General features: G+C 39.0%; 1 protein-coding gene across 1 annotated transcript in view; it reads left to right on the forward strand.

Annotated features, from left to right (window-relative positions):
* Positions 1-20,667, forward strand: part of GMDS (GDP-mannose 4,6-dehydratase) — a 405,498-nt gene that overhangs the window by 207,360 nt on the left and 177,471 nt on the right. The window lies entirely within an intron of this gene.

Consider the following 20,667-nt stretch of genomic DNA (forward strand, 5'->3'; position numbering starts at 1 on the left):
CCTTTACCACGTACATATTTTTGTCCTTCTCTGTCTTCTAAAGCTTAAGTTCCCCCTCAAATCTTGGATACCACCATTTTAGGAGGTATTCCATTAGACTCAAAAGAGTCTAAAAGTCCTGGCTGCACAAACTGAAGTTCATGGTCATAACAATTATGTGTTGGTATCTATATACAGGGAGGGAGGGGATTAAAAATATGACCACCTGGTAGTAGATGAGCATTTCCAGTGAAATGAATTTATACCTTTGCCTAACATTAAGAACATGCTTTTTTTTTTTTTTTTTTTTTTTTTTCTCAATCAAAAAAAAAAAGCCTTTTTAGAAGTATAGAACTTCATGGTAAAGGATGATGGTGGTGGCTTAAATTGCTATTTCTAAAATAAAGCAGGGCAAAAAATAAAATTCCTTTTCTGTCGTGTTTAGGTTTTAACAAATTAACCTGGGGATATGTGATATGTTACAGCAAGACAATCTTAAATATTTCTGGAGTTTTATTTCCTTGGAATTATGTATGGAACTATTATGTAGGCAAACAGTACTTACACTGGTTATTGCACCTAGGGAGAAGAGCCTCTGCTTGTTGTGTTGTGTGGATTTTCATTTTTATTATAGTGTGAAGGATTTTGATCATTTCCCCATTCAGTGAAAAAAATGTGATTTTGCAAAAATGTCTAATGCAGTGATCACAGAGTTGTTTTCCATGTAATCTCGATTATATGGACATCTAGTACATAGTTGCAAAAGTGCTGGGGCATCTGACACTCTGGAGCAGCTGACTCATGCTGGTTGTTAACTTCGGTGTCATCTCTGTGAAGCTGACCCACGCAGCTCCTCTGTGGGAATTGACGTCTTTAAAATTACTTGCAGATAGTCTGCACTTTTTCAGGGAGGGAGAAGCACTGTGGACAGGTTTTCAGAAGTGCTCATCATCCCGTTGTGTCCCCAGAAGTTGTAGAGATCTCATCACTCACCAGGCTCTCGGTGCAAGCTACCTACTACTGAAGTATGACTGCGTGTGGGAAGCAATGACTGATTGTGCAAATGCTTTAGATCACGAAATAGATTGTTTATTTTATGGGCTGCCCAGACCGAGATCAGAGCCCCAGTCCAGCAGGTACTCCTCAAGGAGATCGTGGCAAGCCCTGTCTGGAAGGGGTTTGCACTTTTACACAAGCCAGGCTGAGCAGCATGAACATCGTGAGGCTTTTAACTGGATGTGGGAAATGGGAGGGAGTGCAAAGACAGGAGGGTAAGAAAATCCGACGTGAAAAAGTAGAAAATGGCAGACATGGAATAAGGCTGCTGTGTAGATGCTGAGGGAGGAGTGGGAGGGGACCTCTGGAAACAGCTATTCATCATGGGGAAAGAATGTGAGAGCTGGTTTGCTGGTTGCTTTGCTTTTTTTTTTTGTTTTTCTTTTTTGTAAGAAGAAAAAATTTGGACACTGATGACGACATTGTTGTCCCAAGGTTCCTTTTTCAGCATGGGTCTTGCCAGCTCATTTTTTGGCTTTTTTCTCTCAGCAGCTTTTCTTCCTCATGTTCACATGGCCAAAGGAAATGAGGAGGCTGCTTTACCTGTGATGCTTCCGAAATGGGATCTCCAGTGAACTTGTCTCAGTTATACATTGTGTAATGTTTCATTGAATGTTAGTGATGTCTTGATGCAGAAACAAACCATTATGGGTTTTGTGTTTTTTTTTTCCTTTCTTCTTTTTTTTTTTTTTAACTCAAGATGGGTAGCTATACACTGCAAAACGTTATTCTATCCTCACACTGTCTCTTTCAGAATAAAATCATGTTCAGTTATGAACATTTTAAAATCTATCTGTAAAAGGAGGCTTCTTAACTGTGTTTCTTTTTTCTGAAAAAAAAAAAAGGTTAGAGTAAAGGTATAACTATATATTTTATTTAAGAATTACACGTTCTTGGCTTTAAATACTTTGCCACAGCCTTGTTTGCCTTTGAATGCTGTTTTAGTTTTGTTAATAAAAAAATACTTGTAATGCTTTTGCTCTTGAATGCCTTGTAGTTTCGATTGCAGATCCTTGAAACTGCTTGTGCCAAAAGGTGCTGAATGAATATACATATTTCAGAAATTCTATGCAGAATACTGCTGAAATGCCTTTCTTTCTTTCTTTCTTTCTTTCTTTCTTTCTTTCTTTCTTTCTTTCTTTCTTTCTAGATCTGCATTTTAAAAGTACATAAAGCTCTGGACTTCTATTCTATGTTTAAGCACACCACGATGAAAGAGAATTTGGGTTTTCTATTCCAGTTGTTGAGGTTTGTGTCTGTTTTCCCATTTGCCTTCTTTCTTCAAAGTTAGCTGTGATATGTGATGGGAAAATGGGGGAAGAGGAAATGCAAGGATCACCAAATTTTGTGGGCAAATGCCCTTTCCTATCTTCCTTATAGAACGTCAAAACACTGACTTCAAAGCAGTGCTATACTTTTTTTTTTCCCCTCTCCTTAGGCACACATACCCTTTTTTGTTATCTATGATGTATGGTTATGTTCTAGAAATGTTTTGGATAGTGAGTGGAGCCAAAGATTAATAAGAAAAGCAATTTACAAGTCTGTATACAGAATGTAAGTGATCATTTGATTTAATTTCTTAAGCATTAAGCAGATTTTCTTAAATATAATTGCTAACATAGATTAAGAAGATAACTATGAAAAAGCCAATTGGCATATTTGATGGGAAACCAATTCATACACTTTTTTATTCCAGAGAGAAAGAAGGATGTTGTGCTGGTAATTATTTATTAAAATCAAAGCCTGGTTCAGACTGTCACAACTAAATTTTACACAGACTGTTGAAGCATTCAAGTCTACTCTCTCACTTAAGAAATCAGGCAGTTACCTCTTCCACGGGAATGTTGTTCTCTGCTTTTTAGTTGAATGTGTTGATTGCATATTAAAATAAATACCATGAATTTGGGGGGGAGACGAGGAAGGAGAGAAAGGTAGCAATGACTCCTGAATAAGTACTTCTTGATTAAATTGAGCAAAGCTGGAAGTGTCTGACAAAATGCAAGTATTTTTCTCCTATTAGATCCAAGAAACTATTGACTTAATCTGAGGGTGATTAGATTTTTTTTTTTTCTGAAATTCCAGTTTTACAGTGATCTCTGTTTTTCTTTTTAAGATGTTATTTTCATGTGAATGTGTACCCAACTCATTTTTTTAATAATTTTTAATGCTTCTTGAAATATCTAGACTTCACATTGCAAAAATAATTCTATGCTGACAGTTCCTGTTTTATCTGCATAGTGCCATGTGATAGAACTATGTGATATGGATGAATCCAGTCTTTGCAGGCATTCACAGCTTGTTTGGAAGCTCCACTGAAATTAAATAAAATGCTGCTTTCGGAAAGATGCAGTAACTGTAATTTCAGGGTGTTTTTTCTTTTTTTTCATTTTCCATTGAACATCTCATTCACTGAGGTTATTGTTTTATTGATGGTCAGAAGTGAATCATATACTTGTAGAGACAGCAGGAAAGTGCACCTCTTCCTGACTTACAGGAACAAAATAGTTGAGGCATGAAGAGTTCTGTTGTCTGTACAGACATCCAGATTTGTGTTGTTTGTTTTTTTTAAGTCACTGTATGTCCATAGAAGTAGTGAAAATCCCTTTCCTGGGCTTGAAACAGATTGCATCTTGGAAACATGCATGCTGACTTTCAGTGGTCTTATGAAGGCATAGATGGAATATAGTTATTCACCTCTATTGAGAACATGAATTGAACAAACTTGTACAATTTATTTTTATTTTCAAAGAGACTAGTGCTGTAGAGCTTGAACACTTCCATTTTGGTATGTGGACTCAGTCTACCTATTGAAAAAGTGAGGACCATTCAGTTCAGGAAATCAAATTCCTTTACGGTATTTGAAGTTGAGCATTCAGGAGCTAAGGTGCCTAGAGTAATAGGCTGCTTTGGAAAATGCAGAGCTGATGTTTGCTTCTTTACCTTACTGCTTTTAAATAAAATTTAAAAAATAAGAGTAAAATTCCAGGCAGATGCTGGGCTTCTAACATGCAATGAAGGGGCTGATGTATCTGGCGACTTAATTGTTGGCTTCAGGATTTGCTCTTAAGGTTTCTTCAATTCTAGTGCTTCAGTGAGTGGCATAATTAATTGGGTCTAGCAGTGTGGTACGTAGCTAGAAAAAATGGATTTTGCTGATTTTTGAGGATATTTTGTGTTGGGCCTGAGATGTGCTCAGACCTCTTTCAGGTGTGGAGTTCTGTCTGATCTGGGTATGGAGGGGGCACTGGCTCATGAAATATATCAAACTGTGAAGGTATTAATATCTTCGGGCTCTTCAGGCACTCGTGCTGAGCTGCTGTATTTCAGCTGCAGTTGTCTGCCATGACTGGTCTGTAATGCTCTCCCTGCAGCTAATGCTTCATTTGGCCAGAAATTAGAATGGAGAGTTTGCGCTGCTGCGTAGGTCTTTCTTTGGGGTTGTGTCTTTCTTTTAGTTGCATTTTACTCATCACTGTTCAGCCTCGATAAGAAAGGAACAAAGTCCGTTGTGAAGAGCGTTAGGGGAATAATTTTATGGTCTCTACGGCATTGCTTTAGGATCCAGTCCAGCAAAGCGCTGGAGTCCTCCTGCAGCTGCTCTCTCTCCATAAAAAAGCAGTGTTTAAGAAAGCACAACAGGTTTTCTGTAAGGTCACTGTCATTTTTTATATTCTTTCTTTGTCTTTTGTATTTATTTATTTTTTTATGTACTTCCTAAAAATATCCTGATGTCAACTACAGAGTTTGTTGAAGTCCAGGTTTGGGGTTTTGTTTATAGCTTTTTTTTTTCCTTTTTTTTTTTTTTTTTTTTTTAACCTTCCTGTTTTTTATATCTTTTTGAATACGGGTTTAAATTAAAAATTGTAGCTCTTTACTGGGATGTGTGGACACATTAAGCTGATATATGTGCTAGATAAAGGTGTAGTTAAAAGTGCGGGAGGACTTCATTTTTCCTAGGGTAACTCTTCTTTTTTGTCTTTAAAATGAGAAGTAATTGCACTTATCTCTGTAGCATAAAGCTTATCTCCACCATAATTTAATTTTTGTCTGGTGTATTCTAATAAATTATAGACCCTTATTATTTTTCCAACACAGATGCCCGTCATGACATTTCTAGGTCAAATGACTTCAGATCTCAGACTGTTCTTTAAAAATTACTGTGCTGGTTCTACTTTACCCATTAGGTATCCAAAGCATCCTTTTAGCTTCTCGGAGGGGAGGTGCCAAATTATTTAAGTATTTAATGTTTTCATCATGCAGTTATGTTCGTTTTTCGTTGACATCGGCAAAGTTTCCCCACACTTCTCTGTTAGGTCAGTATTTTGAAAGTTAACATTTGGTGGGGAGTTTATGGATGAATGATAAAACCTTGCAGCCTGTAAAGATAAATCTTGAGTAGCTGCCAGTAGGTAAATGACTAACTTCAATTCAAGCAATTTAACAGCAATCAGTGTGAGGTCAAGTAACTCTGGACAGTGTAGTGTAATGTATCATCTTTTTTTCCTTTTCTTTCTTTACAAGTAAACCACTGCTGGCTTCTGCTCTCAGAAGTTAACTTTTTTTTTAGTACATTTCCTGTAGATTGTGTCCCTCAGAAGTCAAGTGAGGTACTGCCAGGATTCTGAGGGGACATCAACAAATGGAAATGACGCTAATGTGAACCAATGGATTATTTGCATTCCAGTGCTTAAGTTATCACTTAATAGTTATAGGCTCTGGTGGCAAGGCTGGGCTGTGTTATGTTAGACTCAGGAACAAATGCTAATATCTCCAATGTTTTCAAATTCCCAACCATATTTGGTAAATTGTGCTAGTGTCGACCCTTGGAGGCTGCCAAGAGTCCTGTTGGCAAAAATGCCACTTTGGTGAAGAAATAACTTCTACCACAGCTTTATTTGAAGGCTCTCCTCATTTAAAGGGGTATCATCTCTCTTTTCATGACTCAGGTTTTCTCTTTTTTTTTAATTAAATGCATTCAACTCCTTAATAATGGGTTTAACGTAAATTACTCTCATGTATTATATGCTTTTCCCTACTTTGAATGTTTTAATCCTTATATAATCCTTTCAGCAGTAAAGAATCCAGTTAATCTGCTCTGCAAACTGTTGTAAATTGTCGTACAAATCCTTCTGACCTGCATGTGTGTGCTGACACTCTGTAAGAACAGAGCAAAATTAAAAGTTCCTTTGCATTGCTGAGTGCAGCAGGTCTGACCCAGACGTTTGAAGGGACAAATTCCTGTACATTTAAATATAGGATACGCTGTACGAGCCCAGCCGTAGTTCAGTCCAGTTCTGTCTCTGACGGCCGCCAGCTCATCGCGCCTACCAAGAAAGGACGAGAAACTTGGAGCGGGCAGTTGTGGAATAAATGCGTCATGGGGGAAACTTCTTCATCTTTCGCTCTTTTAGAGTTGCATTTATGCCCTGAAGCATAAGGAGTCCAACCCAAGTTCTTGTGGATTTCTTTTAATTGTGTGTTTTTAAATACAGCTAGTGTTGATCAGGCATTATAAGGGGTATTGGCTGTTCTGTGTTTACACAAGTAACATACATTTAAAAAAATAAATATAGAACGTCTGGGTTTGAATAGTGTTGACATGATAGAGTAAAATAACCTAAATCCCTTTTCCTTTAAAAAATTTAAGGAATTGGGTTTCATGTGTACAAGCAGAACTGTAAATCCAGTGTTTAAGAAGATTTGAGAATGTAGTCCTGTGTTGCTGCACTTGCAGACATCAGGTGGAAAACTGCCATTCCTGTGGTTATTCCATGTCAACCCAGAGGTTTGGTTAAATGTATACAAGTCTTCAGGATTGGAAACCCAATGGAAATTATTTTTGAAAGGTCTTGAAATAACCCATTTCCTTTTTTACTTTGTTAAGAATTGAATCCCCACGCAAATGGTGTCTCAGACTCCTTGCTGCTGCTGCAGAGATTTTGCAAGAAAGTCACAACTCTCATCCCCTAAAAGATATCACGTGCCCTTGTTGGAGCCACTTGTTGGATCACTGCACAGGGAGTGATACCTTGATATTCACAGTGAGACCAAAAAGGTTACCATTAGCCTTCAAAGGGCCAATGCAATAGCAGCATACATGTGCTAAAAGAGAAAAGGAATGTTATATTATAGCAAAATGAATCCTGTGATTCTCTGGCAAATGGAAAATTTTCACATTTGTTTTCCAATAGTGTCCTGGTCAGTAGCTGAAGTTGCTTTCTTCAGGTTGGGGTACATTTCGGGGTGTTTGCTGTGTTTATGCTCTCCACCTGTCAGAGGACCTCCTTATTTTAAAACGCAAGCAAGGGTACGAAAAACTGTTCAAAAGAAAATTGAGTAACTCAGGACTTAGCCCAGTAGTTGTGCAGCTGGGAGAGTCTGCACATTGTGCCGCCAAACCATAAAGTCCCCTAGTAAATTTTTTTAAAGCAGTTCTTCCACTTAACCGCATTGCAAACAATCCTGCATTTCTGTGAGATTTTTACAGTTAAAGTTACAGTTAAAATAAATCAACACTGATTTGATTTCTTTATTTTTGTTTTGTCTTACACTTTCTTCCATGTACAGAACTGGAATATGCTTTGTGTGCTTTTGTGTACACACATACACATATACACTGCGGAGTCTTTCATTAAAAAAAGCAAGCAGGACAGCAAAGAAGCAAAACCAAAGGAGCTGATGCTGTTTTGCCTCCATTCCCACTAGAGTGCTCACTGTGCCATGCTAGCTGCTGATTCACTTTTCAGATCGTGAATGATGACTCTTGCCTTGTCCCTGCTGTGCCTGAGATGAAAGCAGATGCCCTTGATCATATGGTGTAATCTGAATCCTCAGATTTCAGTTTGACCTGGCAGGATTTCTTATGAAGACTGTCTATATTATACCCAGAGCTGTTAATGAGGAAAAAAAAAAAAAAACAACACGAACACCACAGAAGCATTGCATATGGGTTTGTGTTAGGTTTGTAAGTTTCTGTCACTGATATCAGTGTGTTATGACTTCAGACGGTCACTGCTGTAGCTAGGATGCTTCACCTCAGTAATTTTAAAATTCAGACTGTGTGCACTGAGTGCAGAGCCATGTTCAAAACCTGTGGAAGTTTCTTCAGCGACTTTTTGTGATGTTCTCTGCCATCTTTTCTCTGCCCATTAGAACATGAGATTACCGTGTACAGCCTTTCATTTCAGCACCAGCTCCTGGTAAGCATGGTTTCCTTCTCGTGACTGACAGCTGCCTTCAGCAAGAGTTGTGCTCACCAGAGAGATGCAGACCCTGCCCCATCTGGGCCATGTAAAGCAGGAAGCAAACTCCTGTTCAGCTGCTGCACATCTCACTGCTCTAATTTTGTCACCTGACTGGTTTCTGCACAGCATTTAGGCAGGAAAGCTGATGTTTTCTGTGGCTGACTGTCCTGAAATATTTGGAAGAAGGCAGTAGAGTAGCGCAACCATATCTGATGGCAGAAAGAAGGGAACGCAGCTCTATGATGCATCTAGCTAGAAGGTAGCTGACCCATTCAAACACGAGCCAGGGGGCTAACCAGAGGCTTTGTTTGGTCTAAATACTGTCTGTGTTGAGCAGAGTGACTAATATTTTGCCCTTTCAGTTTGCTGAATCGCTTTCTGTCACAGCAGTGCCAGAAGAAACACTGCCTACACCGTCCTGAGGATTTTCAGGTTCTCAGAATTCTCTCACAGGGGTAGGCTTTGACTAGATACTGTCCTTAACATCATTTAACAATGCTTTCCAAATAATTGTTGTGTCTTCTTACCCGATCTTCAAGGTATGCATGTTCTATATGCACATAACATCTTCCTATGATAGTTATCCACTGAACATGCCAGTCCAGTAATTTGAGACAGGCGGGCTAGGAAAAGCAGCAGAGTGGAAGGGAGATTGGTAGGCATTAGATAAAGACATTGCACTTCAGGAACATCTGGAGTGAAAAAATAGCTAAAGGGTTACTGAAAGATGCAGACTCAATTCGATCAGAATAATGCAGCTGGAAAGGAACAGATATGGTTGCATGAGGTGTTCGCAGTCAGGACTGGCCTTTTTTTTGTTGTTTTTAAATGTTCAAATGGAAATAGAAATAAAAGAAAGAGTGGAGTAGGGAAAGGAAGAAAGTCACTTCAACAAAAGGTCAGAAAGGATTTGTAAGATATAAGTAATAAAAATCTCATTGCATTCAAATAAAGACAACTGGTTTTGATAGGAGAAGAAAGGCAATAGACAGGCTACTCCTCAGGATCACGAGGAATAGCCTACTGACTAAATCCAGTGCTTCTCCTTGGACTACTGGCAAGGACAGACACCTTAATCACAAGGGAGAGGCCTTATTCTGTTCTCATTCATGTGCTCATTGGGAATTGTGACCTTATAATATCCTGACTGGTGGTTTGGAGTAGCTGAAGCTTATTTCAGAAGACCAGGACTCCAGTGAACTTAAGGAATAATTTTGTGTATTTTCAATTGTTTTCTGCTGCTAACTGTAAATCCTACGGTTTGGGCTATCATCTCTGAAAATTTGCCCCTTGCACCTTGGCTGAAAAGGCTTCAACCACAGTCTTGTTTTGTGGCAGCTTTTAATCTATGCATTACCTCTTAGTTCACAGGGTAATAGTTGGTTACTGGCTCCTACAGTTTCTAATAAATAGCTGTGGACACAATCAAACACCTGCAAAATAGAGGTGGCAAAATACAAAGTGTAAATTCAGAATAATGTAATCATCTATTTAAATTACCATTCCTTTCATCAAAGGCATGGTCATCTGCCCTTCCCCCAAAGCCCTGCTTTCTTCAGCTCACTTTTCTGTGAATAATTTTTAAGTTCTGCTTTCAAAGTATGAACAGCTCAAAAGCAAAGTTCAGAGATTAGTTTTGCCCACCTCTGAAATGTGTTTTGGATGCATTTGTCTAAGTTGTGGCTGTTTGTCAGAAAATAGGAGAGCCTGAAGGATTTCTGCACTAGTGAGTAGTATTCAAATAATATTTTGGCTGTTACTGAATAGGCACCATTGTACCATTAGTCCTTTTTTCCCCCAGATCAGACAAGGATCACAAAAGAAGGCTGTTTTGTTTTCCTTGATTACTCTGAGATTGGATGTTGGGAAAAAGCAGTCATGATGATTCAAGAAAAGGTGTTTAAAAATATGACTAAATTTTATGAGTCTCACTGGAAATAATTATCCTGATGAAAAGTACCTGTAAGGAGTATGAGGTTGCCCAAGATATTATGACCTGTTACATTCATGGTGGATTCCTTCACAGTGTTAAAATAAATTAATAAAAGTGAAGTGGATCCTGAAAATGAAGAGATTAAAAAAGCTCATGATTTAACCTAAAAAGAGTAAGTATCAATTTTCCAGGGTATACTTGAGTTTTGCTTTTAAACTTTCCCTTGAAACTAGAGAGACTTTGTTTTGCATTGGTTTTGTTTGTTTTCAATTATTTTAAAAAGAAAGCTAAGAAGCCTCTGCAGTCTTACATCACTGGGAGGAAGAGTTCTAAGGAAAGCACCAAAGATCGCAAGCAACAAAAATCACAGCTCTGTGTTTATGCTGCAGAACATGAAGTCTGTTTTCTGCCATCGGTGGCTTCTTGTCAAACGGCTGAACTTGTAACTGGTTAGTTTTAGAAATACCACTTTAAGAAAAACTCCCTGACCACTTCTCTTTTCTACTTAGCCATTCTTCTGCCTAATGTGAGCTGGAGTCTTCCCCGACCCCAACCTAGCTTGTCTAGAAATCCTTTCCCTTCAGAGGATAGCTGTTTTTATAAGTTAGAACAGCAGCATAAGTCATTCATAGACATCCACAATTTGATTGATGAGTTATTACATTAATGCAGTAAAATGATCTTTAGCACAGTGTTCGGATAGTTCTACTTTGCAGCTTCTGAAATGCTAAGCAGCATGGCATAAATGCATGGGAAGAAAAGCAAACCTTGACAAAGATGAAGTGATACCAGAAGAAAAAAAAAAAAAAAAAAAAAAAAAAAAGAGGGGGAAAAAAGGACAAGGTGCCCAAAGATTGATGAAACGTCAGGTTATTAAGGAACACAGTGAAAATCGGCAAAAAAAAAAAAAAAAAAAAAAGCCAGCAACAACAACAATGAATAACCATATTACTGGAAGATTGCTGTATGATTATATGAAGACCTTAATGTGTTGCCTTTTATTTCCCAAGCAACTGGAAAGTACCTATAAAACACTTTTAGAAAACACATTGTTATGCTACAGCGATTTATAATGGTATTCATGTCATTCAAACTCCACACCTTAAAATAATTTTGAACTCGAATTTCCCACATTTTAAAGCAATGTCTATATGCAAATTCAGGGTTGGAAATAGAAGCTTTTGCTTACAGATGAAACATTTGCACTTCTGTACTTGGTTTGTATTGATTTTACAGCAAAGAGGAGTCCAGCACTTTAGCACAGTGCACTAAATTAAGCTTTTCCATCGAAAGTCTGATGTTGTGTCAAAAGCACAAGTTAAATCTCGTGGATGATGTCACTGTGCAATTAAAGGCAGAGGTTAGCACTCCTCTGTGCAGGTACCTTCCCCTCAAGCTATCTGCAATAACAGAGTTGCTATAATACAGCTGTGGCTGCTGAGGAATGCTGAAGCACCGTCAGAGACTCGCTGCGTTTTAAAGAAGAATGTGTGTGGCAGAGAGAGGTTTAATTGCTCCTGCTACACATCTTCTGGTGTGGGGGAGCCTTTCCTTGGATGGCTCTGAGTGACTGCCTTCGACTTGTGAGTCTGACATCTGCTTTTTCACCCTCTTCTCCTCTCCTGAAATAGTGCAGTTGTGGCTGATTGTGGCAGCACGTTGTGTTTTCTCAGTGTCACCCATTCATTCCCATTGATTAATTCTGTCTTTCAGCAGGCAGAGCTATGCAATGCCCTCAGAGCTGCAGGTACAGCCGTGAGGATAATGGCTGGTCCTTAAGTAGGAGGTATTGCTCTCCTCATCTCTTTGACCTTAGCTTTATCGCCTGGCAGTTCTGCAAAGTAATGGTTTAATCATCCCTTCCCCGAGTTCCCTCTTCCACCACTCCTACCCTCCCCACTCCCCAGTATAGCGTATCGGCTAATAATCACCAGGTTTCTTAACCCAATGCTACCACGTTATTTTTTATTTCTGCTCTGATCATACACCGTCACTGTGTTCACTCGAATAGGAACGCCCAAGTGATCTTCACTTCTGCATTGGCCCATAATTGACAGAGGTACATAGATTGGGTACAGCTGGGAAGTTGTTTTTACCGAATGTCCCTGGAAATGTAGAAGAGGACTCATGAGGAGACAGGAATACACTTACTTTTCAATGGGGTGCAAAGAAGGAAATGCAAATAGCCCCCAGCTGCAGTATTTTGTTACAGAAAGCCAGGGGCTGAGTGCTAGAAGCTGGTCAGAACCCCAGAGCCTGGGGTCCAGTCCTGAACATTCCCAGACCCTGACTAAACTCAAACTGAGAAGTTTGGTTTTCTGTGAAGAATAGTCAGAATAACTTTTACAGAGAATAATCTAGAAGCAAACTGGAAAAGGATTCCAGTTTCCTTGTATGAGGGTCAGCTCATTTCCAGGTGCAACCAGCAGATTTTAGCTGTGGTATCACTGCCAACTAACAATCATACAGCTCTCCGAGCTTCTTGTAGGCCCGAAGACTTATCCACAGAGCAGCCTTGAACTGCACTTGCCCTGTTGAAATGTGATGCAAGTGCCTCGCTCTCCATACTTCCAGCGACGTGCAACTTGCAGGAGAAATGCAAACTGCAAACATGTAAACAGCTGTTGGGTGAAGGGGAGGAAGCCTCGTGTAACAGAATAGGCTGCCAAATTCATCGCTGCCATGTGTGCTGTGTAATGCTTGTCATCTCAAGTGAGTCATTAAGAGGTTCCCCCCTAATGGTACTTTGAAGTGCTGTGACAGCTTGAGAGCATCTATAAATTGCCACAAACAGCCCTCATACTGCGTTAGCTAATTGCTTGCTCTTTGACTTATTAGGAGTCACTGAGTTAAATAATTTGTCACATGTGTGGCTCATAATAAATAATGTGACTAGCCAGTTTGTGAGCTGTTTTGGTGATATATAGTGCCCTTTTTGAATGTTGTCACAAGCAGCTAACAAATATGACCCTCTGATTGTCAGAACTTTGTGAAAATAATAAGGCCTGATAGGGTAGCAGGTTTAAAACAAAATGCCTCCTGAGATATAATGGAAATTGTGTGCATTTCTTCCTTAAGTTTTCAATATGACATGATTATCATTTTACTTTCTTCTAGCCAATTAAAAGTGAGTAGAATTTTATAGCAGAATATCTTTATTTAGATTTATGTAGGAAGGACTGTGAAAGAAAAGGGGGTTGTTCTTTTCCCAGTCACTGAAAATGCCCTGCGTCCTCTGATGAAGTCTGCAGTATCCTCTCTACAGACTATGAGTAGCTTCTGAAATATGTTGGTTTTGTTCATTTGTTTGTTTTCTTGATAAATCTTACCACTTTCTCAGCAGCTTATCTAGATGTTTTTTTCTGAGCATCAGCCTCGGTCCTGATTGCTTGCTTCATACCCATGCCTTTTGGAAGCCATGCTGCTTAATTTGTGAGCACAAACATGGTACTATTGCAAGCAATTGTGCTCAAGTAATGTTAGAGATGCCCTTAGAAAGAATGTGGTAGAGCATTGACGTGTGTATTAACATGCTCTTGGCATCTTCAGTTAAATGGGAGTTTTGTCTGGCTTCTGCGTGGGAGGAGAGTCCCCAACATTTTGCCCAAGAAGCAAATGTGGTTTCTCTCACAGCTAAAGGGTGATTTCTTCCCAAGGGACAGGACTTGTCATGCACACTTGACTCCTGGTGTAGACTGGATCACTGGGCTATAAAACCTTCTTTTCCCACCATTGTGCCAAAAGAGGAGTGATGAGTGATGTTTAGTAAACCTTACCAGTTCCTTACAAGCCTGTTCCTGCAGTGACCCCTGCTATTGCATTCCTCTTACTTGAACTTTGAGGTGTTCGTGCTGTTAAACTGGTTCCCAGTTTGGCAGTCACTTTGTTTTTGGTCATGTTGATTCAGCAGAGCCCACTTGCATTTGTTTCATGTAGAATACTCCCCTTCAGCTGTCCCTGCAGAGCAGCTCAGAGGTCCCATAGCTCTTTCTGAAAGTCCACTTTCTCAAAGGTCACCAACAAAAGACCTCCAAGCTAGGGGCTTGCTTACAGTTTTGTATACTTTTTTCTTTTTTTTTTTTTTATCCTTTTGCCTCTCCCATCGTGTAGGTGTTTTCTGAGCGGTTTGGTGAGAAGTTCCTCAGATGTGTTGTTTCATCAAAAGAGAGGGCAAGTTGGTGATGGATTGTGCCTATCAGTTTTGGCAAGGATAAGGAATGGTGGTCAATGTATAAAAGGGGCCGATGTTTACCATCCTCAGGCTTAATTAATGAGGTGGTGGTTGTGCTACTTAGGCAGAGTTAGGTTGGAGCCTCTAGGGACTTGCACCTCTGTCTTTGGCATTCCCAGGGAGCCTCTGAGCCCACAGAGCTGCTGGCTATTTCACTTTGCCTTTTATCTCTTTCCCATGGAAAACTGGGAAAGGTGTTTTGTTTGTTTTGATGTGCAAGGCCTTGGAGAATTAATCTGAGAATTTTCTGTGGGATCCTTTCTGCCAGGCCAGGATTTTATCGAATTTTTTAGAGCTTTGAGTGCATACTGCTATTTTGAGATAAGGCTCCGAGCAGCCCTGATGACAACTAATGGGCACGTCTCTTCCAATGACAGCCTTAGTCATGTTTTTTTCCTTGGGAACTTACAAAGCTTGAATAAGAGATATATAAGCATGCCTTCTTCTCATTAAAGGCACTTCTAATCATCTCCACTCGAGCAAAGAAACTGAGGCTGCATTTTTAATTTTGCAGTGAACAGAATAACGAAAATATGTTTCTTCACATCATTAATGGACAGACTCATTATGTAGGAGTGAAATGCTAGGGCCCCTGAAGTCAGTGAGATCAGAATTTCTTCCTATGTGGCCTGGGTTTATTTCAGGCTTTGCTTTTATTTTATCTTCTTTTAGTTTGGCAAGAAGCCCACTTTCGAGCATTCCAAACTTGTTTATGTTTGTGAAAGAATTTTCCATAATTTCATTAGTTGAGCAAGTAAACAAATATAACCATAGTTAATATTCTAGCTCATTGATATTTGCAAAGCTCTATGTCCAAAGTCTGTAATTTTGACAAGAATCTCTCCATCCTTCTTCCATAGACTTTTGTGAGATCTACGGTAACATCTGGCTCTAAACAAGAGACATTTTAACCAAACCCTAACATTTCCAGGTTTCGTTATTATTCTCATTAGTTAGGAGTGTGTGTGCTTTCTTTGTTTTTCGTAAAGCGCTAGCACTGGAGTTGAGTGATTTCATGAAAATCCCAGTTGCCATGTGGAAAAAAAGGAGGGGAGAGCTGCTGGCACTCAGGGTTATCGAGCAACTCCTGAGAGCACAAAAATGAGAGGAAAAAGGGGGGAAAAAAAAGAAAAAAAAAAAAAGGAGGGGAGAACCTACAACCAAACAAAAAAGCATAATGTATATTCACTTTGTCAAATGACCAGGGTGGGCTAGAAAAGCTTAAAGCACTGATTTCTTTGAATGCTTGCTCTTACAAATATTAAAGTTCCCTTTAGGCTTTCCAGGAATATTATATTAGTAGCTTATTTACTAACTTCTAAAACCTTCTAGTTTATTAGAAAATGACTGATGTGTATCAGTTACTTCAATCTGCTGCTTTTTATGTGGCTCTTACCCCCCCACCCCCACCCTTCAGTTTAATATATCTGCATGCTTACATATTATCACTGGGATAACAGGCAATAAAAATGCCAGAAAGTCTAAAGGAGTGAAACAGAGAAGTCACAAACAGCTCCCAGCTGCTATAGACTTGACTTGTTCATAAGTTTGGCTTTTTTTTTTTTTTTTGGTGGTTCTCCCACCCCTCAGGACCGCACTCTTACCTCACTACAGTTTGGATGGCTGCAGTAATTAAGTGCCTGTTCAAATTACCTCTCTTGTGTGAAGAGTGATTTCTCCGTTTAAACCTCAGGATTGTACTTAATCCAGCGGAGCTGACTGCAGATGAGGCGAGATAGGAAGCATTTGCCCAGGGTGGAGAAGAGGAGTATACCTATTAATCCAGAGATCTGCATTTGCTTTAATGTGTTCTGTCATATTTGTTAGCTTAACAGGACTAGGTTAGTCCCTTCCTGCTCTCTGACTTGGGAAACTGTACCAAGTGCATTCTTAGGGAATTTAGCACAGGGTCGATTTGAGTGGCCTTTTGTGCTGTGTCCCCTTTTTATTAAACCTCAGCAGTTTGGTAGGTAGAGGCATGCTTATGGCACTCAATTAATACTAAATAACGTTTCAGTTCTGAACTACGTATTCTGCAGCTGAATTTTTTGTGCTTACACAAAACTTATAAATTTGACACTGGTTACCAGTCATACATCCTACCTTAAGACACACATGTAGATTTCATCTGTATGTCTTCAACAAAATACCTAAAAGTTTAATTTGCTACACTGTTTGCTAAAATAAAATGGCTTTCAGGCAGAAGAATTAAAATTAGAGATGTTCTTCAATAAAAAAAGCTCATATATTGCATCTGAGTGTATGCAAAATTCAAGATCTCAGGAAATCTTTGCATGTGCTTGTCCTGTTTACATCTGCCTCTAATCCACACCTAACAGTATGATGTTCTTCAGTGATAAGCTCACTAGAACTCATTCTTTATTTGGGCTTTTTCTTTTTTCACAGTCCTATTACTATGAGAGGCACAGGTAAAAGAAAAACAACAAGATCCTCTAATTCTGTGCAAGATATTTATATAAAGAAAATCTTTATTACAGTGTTGATGCAGACTAGCAGTTTACTTTATTGAAGAATAACAATAATGCTTCAGTTTTGCCCTTTAGTTGAAAAAGACTATACAAGAGTGGTAACAAGTTTCATTTTTTGCTAAAATAAACTACATTTCTCTGCTATTCTGTTTCTAAGTGGATGCATAGTACACTGCTCTTCTACAGTTGTGCTTTCTGCAAAGATGCACATTGCTGCATGACCAGAATACTTGAATAGCTGGATTATTCTAGATTAGTTATTCAATCAAGACGTTGGATTGACTTTGAAGTTGTTCTACTTTGAACTGCGTGTTGGACCAGATGACCTCAGTAGGTTCCCTTCTGTCTCAGTCTGTGATTCCGTGCACTGTAACACTGGTTTGAGACTTTGATCTGCATCACCTTTTCCTTGGATCCAGTTACTGATGTTCTCTGCAGTTCTGAGGGCACTGTGAAAGCCAGAAGTGGGTCAGGATTATTGTGATGTGCCATTCCTTTCTGCTTGCCTCCTTTTCTGCTCACTGCATTGTGGAAGGGATGGAATGATGCTTGCTCTTCTCAAAATTTGAAATAGGACGTAATTCTGCTACTTGCATTTTAATTTGCAATTTTGTGGCTTTGATTTAAGGTTTTTTAATTCTTACATATATTATTATGGCCCTGAGAAGGACCACTACACTCAGTTGCACACACTCTGCTACAAATGCATATCTACTTCACATGTATACAAAGTGTGCACTACTGCAAGGTGAGCTGCATTGTCTTAAAAACAAGAACAATTCTGTTTCTCTGAGCAAGCAGCCAGGACTGTTTTGTGACTGTGTACTGTTGCACACAGGAGTCAGATTAGGAATTTACAGTAATCCTTTAGCAAACCTGTTCTTTTTGAACATGAGTACTCACACATGCTGTCCTCTGAGTAGTTTAATGTGCCATCTGGAAAGTGCTAGACACTGCAAGATGTATACTGCTTCTGTGAGAGTCACTGTAGGGTGTTCAGCACCAGCAATTATATCCAAAAATAATTAAGAAACAAGCTTTGAAGATCTTTGCTACATGTGATTTGTCCTGGTCCTTTCCTGTTCTGCTAGGTGGTGAGTGGGCTGAGAGCACGTTGCTGGAGATTGCTCTGAATCCCATGCAGGGTTTATGGAGCTTTATGCCCTTACTAAATCAGGAGCAAGGTCAAGCCATGCAGCAGGTAGCAGCTTCAAAAAACAAAACAAAACCAAACAAACAAAAAACAGTACTGGCTGAAGCCTCCTTCTTTAAAGAGACTGGGAGTGCTACCAATGCAAAAGAGCCTGGCTCCAAGCATGGGTTAAATAGGCTGATGATTTGGTTCACTGAAGCATATGTTTTCAGTCTTGCATACGGGCTATTGATTTAAACTTGAGAACATCATTAGCTGCTGTTCTGATTTGGAGCTACAAATAGTAAAACCTCCTAAAACACATCTAAGGATGTGCTCCTTAGCAGCGGTTTAGTTCCAGCATGGCAAGCCTACTAGTTTACCGGCTTTCTAGGTTTAGTTGAGCACTATAACATCCCAAATGACACAATTAAAAAAATCTTTTACTGTTCAGATGCTTCTGATTATAAAGCTATGAACCTTATATGAAGCAAAGTTAATTGAATTGTATTTGATTACTTCAAATAAATGAAATTATATAATTAGCATAATTGGTGTGAATTCAGTAGACAGACATGATTCAGCTATTCCTATGGCTCATTATGACTGTAAAGACGATGCTTCCAACCTCCGTGGTACAGTGTGCCACAAGTTGACAGGCAGGAAAACATCTTTTAAAAGAACCTTACAGGAGGTACGGGTAGAGCTTCATTCAAAGTGCAACAGAATGCAAGTAGAGCTTCCTTATACATTAAAAAAAAAAAAAATCAACACAAATTCATTAAGCTGTTTATTAACTTGGTCAAACATATTTTTAAACTGGACAGATATTAAGGAAAAGACAGTCTGTCTCGATTTTCTTGAAAATAGTCCTTTCACTAGGGCTTCTTTTTAACCTCTTATTATTGCACTGTGTCTGGCCTTTTTATTTTGTGTATATTTTTGCATAAGGAAAAATTCAGCTATAAAGAGTTCTTCATTTATTTGTGTGTGTATATGTGTACCTATATATATATAATGTTTGTGTGTATAAACATACAAATTATATTTTTGTGTGTAGTTATATGTACAAAGGTATATACATAAAGTATATATATATATATATATATATATATATATATATATATATATATATATAAACACCTTGGTGCACTCCAGCCTAATACATTTTATTACAGGTTCAGCACGTCTAAATCATGCAAGCGTCATCACGTGTGCCTACTATAGAATAGCGATGGACCATAGCTGTCTCTGCCAACAGCCATAATTATAGGCCATACAAGTGACCTGGCTCTAAGTTGTCTTCAGTAATTCTTCCTACTGACCTACTGCTAGCATCTTTTACAAATGTGTGTAATGTTATTTATAGCAAAGCCTAAATGTGACATGGCTTAGGCTTCTTAAAACTGTACGTTTCAGTACTCTTAGGTAGCCCGCTACAGTAAAATCTTTGTTCCTCCCAGAATGCGTGCATGTGTACAGTACGTATTTATCTGGTCTGGAAAAAGCATTAATCTTTAATTACTGAATAAACATATTAAACAGGTGTGGAATAACTGCACTTTCAACTGCGCAGTGTTTACCCGCTAACGCGGTGGATCCGTCGGCTCCGCCGGTGGAGAGGTTTCACCTCACGGTGCCCAGGCCTGAGCGAAGGCGGGAGGGAGGCCACGCGAACGCCCCGAATCCCACATAAATCAGAAATTTCCAGTTATAAATTATGCTCCATCATAACATCCCGTTAGCGCAGCCAGCGAGCCGGGACTGGAGCGCTGGGTAGTTTATAGCGGAAAAATGGCTTTTCAATGGGGAGCACACCCTCGGACTCCTTCTCCTCCTCAGCGCGGGGCCTGTGGTGTGAGGAGATATAAAGCAGCATTTTTCTCGCTGCCGGGGGAAACAATGGAGGCTCTGTTAGCACCAGCCCAAACTTCTGTAGCCCCTGCCTCACAAGGTTGGAATGACTGCTGAAACCCAGGTTCAAAGCCCTTGGCCTCCAAGTGCTTTAATTTAGCACTATTTTTGCTTCTCTAGCCTCTGTTTTTTCTGCTTAAACCATCTAAGGTCTCCTTGTTTTGCAGGGAACTAAGCAGCTCCTTTTTATAATTAGATTAAAGATAATCAAATGAAGGCTTGGATATTTTTTAATGTCATTTAATCTTTTTTTCTTTTTTTTTTTTTTTAAACTTGTGCAAAATTGCTTTTTATCACTGTTGCCTAGCTTCTTGTAAATTTACACCTTTTTTTTTTTTTTTATAGCTGTATTTCAAGCTTCTGGTTTTTTTTTTGTTTTTTTTTTTTTTTAAATATCATTTGACAGGTATTTTTCAGCATTTTTATTTGATGCCATAAAATAAACCTTTACCAGGTGTTTTTAGGTACAATTCACAACACTTTCATTCTTTCGCTGTCAGTTTCCCAAAGCTGACCAGTATGAGAGTTACACAGAATCCAAAAAGAAGTAAGAAAAGATGCAAAGACATAGATGAAGTAGAAAAAAGAAAACAACAACAACAACAACAACAACAACAGATATTGAGTAAAAGGGTAGGGAGGTGCACAACACTGCAGCTAAAATATTGGCTGCATTTTAATAACAGTAA

The sequence above is a fragment of the Aythya marila genome, assembly GCF_965140915.1.
Source record: "Aythya marila genome assembly, chromosome: 2".
NCBI classification, from domain to species: Eukaryota; Metazoa; Chordata; class Aves; order Anseriformes; family Anatidae; genus Aythya; species Aythya marila.